Below are 3562 nucleotides of genomic sequence, written 5' to 3' on the forward strand. Positions count from 1 at the left end.
AGCCCGAGGAGGAGGTCGAGGTTCCGTAGTCTCATGTCGGTGTTGTCGTCATCTTCCCCACACCGCCCTTCCCGGACGTTACCACCACCATGCGCGGCGTCTTCACCGTCAGGTGGTGAGGTCGAGGGAGGAGGGGTCCGGAGAGCGCGGAGGAGGGACGAGGCCGCAGTGGGTGTTGAGCCCACACGCGGCCGTGCCGCTAATGCGGCGCGCAAGGATGAGGTACACTCGAAGAGGTGGAGGCCGAACTCGCGGGCGGCGGCGCGGCTGCCGACGACGGCGATGTCGGGGGAAGGGCGCCTCGGGCGAGGAGGTGGGCGGTCTCGGCGGTGCAGGGAACCTCCTCGAAGGAGAAGCGGAGATACAGAGAGAGAGAGAGAGAGAACTTCTTTTACTTTTCTTTTCTCTTTTCTTTTTTTTTCTTTTTTTTTTAGGAGAGAGATAGAGAGAGAGAGATAAAAAGAGAGCTTTATTTATTTATTTATTTATTTATTTTTTGACCGGGAAAAGAGATGTTTTTTTTTTTACCTTTTCTTTTTTTTCTTTCAATGGGATCGGGTGGATCTCTTCTTTTTTTTTTGACTAGATTTTTTTTTGAAATTCAAAAAGCTCTCCCTTCCCATTTTTTTTGAGAGGTATTTATGGGGTGATTTGAGGGGGACGTGCGTACGATTTGAGGGTGGTTGAGGAAAACGTGCGTATGGGTGAGGAGGTTACGGGATCGTGGGATGGGGTCGTGGGATGTGGGTGGTTGTAACCGATTTGAGGGAAACGTGCGATGAGAATCCAGGATTGTGGGAGAGATTTTGTATGGTCACGATGGGATTGTGAAATAATGGATGGTTATGATGGAATCGTGGAGATATTGGGTGGTTACGATAGGATTGTGGGAATATTGCGGATTAGTCCTTTCCCTTTGCTCATATTACACCTTAGTCAATACAATAGAATATTATATGATTAAAGCGGAGCATTTTGTAAATACGTGAAAAGGAAAGGGCTAATATGCTATTTTTTAATACCCGTTCGTATCTACGAGAACGTCCCACTTTTCGTAATTTATGCTCCCGGTGCATGATATATTTTCAAAATTTAAATTTTATCCATGCACCTGGTGCATGGATAATCTCATAAACCATCTCTATTTTCTATTTCTTTCTCTCCCCTTTTTTTTTCTTTTTTTCCTCTTTTATTCCTCTCTCTTTTTTTTTTATGCTTCAACAGTATGTATAGTGAACTGAAACCTCTCTTAAGTAGAGGAATTCATGTATGTGACCTAGTCAGTTAGTTTCGTGACTCTTATCGTTTGATGATCTATGAGGTCGGTGTACCATGAGGGGTAGGATTGTCGGCTAGTGGCTGACGGTAGTTTTGAATTTTATTGATACATGATGTGACATTCGTGTGACCTATTGGTCGATTCTTGCACATACATTTAGTTGACATTAAGCAGTACTTGCATAGTTTTGGGAGGATGTTGAGTTGTTCCATCCTAGATGACCTGAGTGGTCGGTACTTGTGCTTCCTTACAGTTTAATGACCTATTGGTCGGTGTGCCCTCAGGGGCGATGATTGTCGGCTAGTTGCTGACGGTTGGCTATTGATCATATCCGCATTGATTGCCACAGCTCGAATGCATTTCACGTACACCAGCAAGTTGAACCCCCGCAGGAGGGTATTCTTTTTCGGAAAAGTGGTCGTACATCCGACCCGTGAGTCCAACGATGTTCTCTTTGTGCTAGGGTTACATGCCATGTGTGAGCAAGTAGTTGCTTTTGCCTGAGGTCCTTAGACCGACATGGCGGTTTAGATTGGATATTTTTGGACTACTCGTCCGGTTGACGCATATAGCTATAGTGGCGGTTGTTGCATGCATACTTACAGTTCTTTCTTTACACTTGTCTTGCTACTATAGTTTTGATATCCACGTATGCATTCAGTTCTTTTTTACAGTAGCGGTAGTTATATATTCTGTTATTGTTATACTTTCTTTCAGTTTATGGCTACTGTATTTGTTATATCTGCTCATGACCTTGTTTATCTCTTTCTGTACCGGTGAGTACTCCTCGCCTTCGTCGTCTTGCGGTACCCACTGGGAGAGGAGACATGTTTACATGTTCTCACCTCCCCCACTGTTTTTCAGGTATTGCTGGCGATGAGGATTGAGACGAGATGTGAGACGCGTTCGTAGCAGTCGATAGAGTTTCCGGCCCGATGACTTTCGGTCTAGTTCCTGTCCTTCTTACTCAAAATAAATAACTTAGATATATTGGTTCAGTTGGTTTTGTTTACTTGGATAAATGTGATTTTGGTAAATGAATTTAAGAACTTATGATTTTCTTTGAGATGAAAACGGTTTTCTACCCCTCGTGGTAGTGTGTTTTAAGGAAAAAGGATTTTCGTGTGGGAAACGGTTTTGAAAATATTTTATTGGTTTCCATGACTCTTAGTATTTCAAAATGAGTTTCCGGGTGGAAAATATTTTAAACTGATAGATGTGAATTTAAGGATATTTGTAATGAGATGCATGTAAATGTGAATGGTGAATGCATGTATATGCTCATACGGTTGTGGTTGTATATTGTACTTATGCGACGCCGTGCAAATACAGGGGAGACTCTGTCCGTGTGAACAGTGAACTCCCTGTATTTGTAGCGGATTTGGCATACCCTGGGGTCAAGGTTTCAAAAAAAAAAAGTTTGGGCACTTCCGCATTGATATTTAAATCAAGAAGGGACCCCGGGGCGTGACATGAACATGCATGTAAAATGATATTGGCAAATAGTGGAATGAATGAAATTAAAATATCTCATACTTGATAGTAAATCCTTTAATAGAGGCATGACTATAAAATGAACATGTTTATTTACTTGTCATTTATAATTATTGCTTACTTATCCCTTTATAGCATGCCTCAGTTGACCTAGTGATGTATTTCGCCACTCTCGGCGGCTTACCCACTAGAAACTATTGTTTAATAGTTCTCACCCCCATTTGTTGTTGATTTTTATTTCAGAGCCTTTCAGTGTGGGAGAGGCTAGGGATCGTGGCAAGGGGTTGGCAACGGAGATATTATAGTTGGACCCGACGTCATTTTTTCTTTTGTACTTATGAAAAAGATGTATTATGTATTTGATTTAGAGATATTGTTAGACTTTTGGGATTAGTTGTATACATTTTGTATATTTTGTGGATCTCTTTGTGATAGAACATTAGTGATTTTATATTACTCGCTTTGATAGCCTTGTTAGGATTTGAACTTATTCTTTCTTGTGTTAGTAGACGCCTTGTGTGCATTGTGGTTGTTTGGTGTACACCGCGGGTCTGTGCACGCGTCGGGCGGCTTCCGTTGGGCCGGGGCATGACAGAAGAAAAGTAGAGAGCTTAGGGAATATGTAGTGATCCTACGGGTAGGGAACGGAGCAAAAGTTGCTGCTGTGGCTGCTAGCACCTATCCTTTGCGACTACCATCAGGGTATGTTTTATTACTTAAAGACTATTATTATGTTCCTACTGCTTGCAGGAATTTGATTTATGTTTCTTCCTTAGCACAAGATGGTTA

The 3562-nt window shown here is 42.3% G+C and overlaps 1 long non-coding RNA gene across 1 annotated transcript; it reads left to right on the plus strand.

Annotated features, from left to right (window-relative positions):
- On the plus strand, window positions 2097-3224 carry LOC109707367. Its single transcript, XR_002215477.1, has 2 exons — window positions 2097-2224; window positions 3017-3224. It is a non-coding gene; the product is annotated as an uncharacterized LOC109707367 (long non-coding RNA).

This window comes from Ananas comosus, linkage group 3, assembly GCF_001540865.1.
Source record: "Ananas comosus cultivar F153 linkage group 3, ASM154086v1, whole genome shotgun sequence".
Lineage (NCBI taxonomy): Eukaryota > Viridiplantae > Streptophyta > Magnoliopsida > Poales > Bromeliaceae > Ananas > Ananas comosus.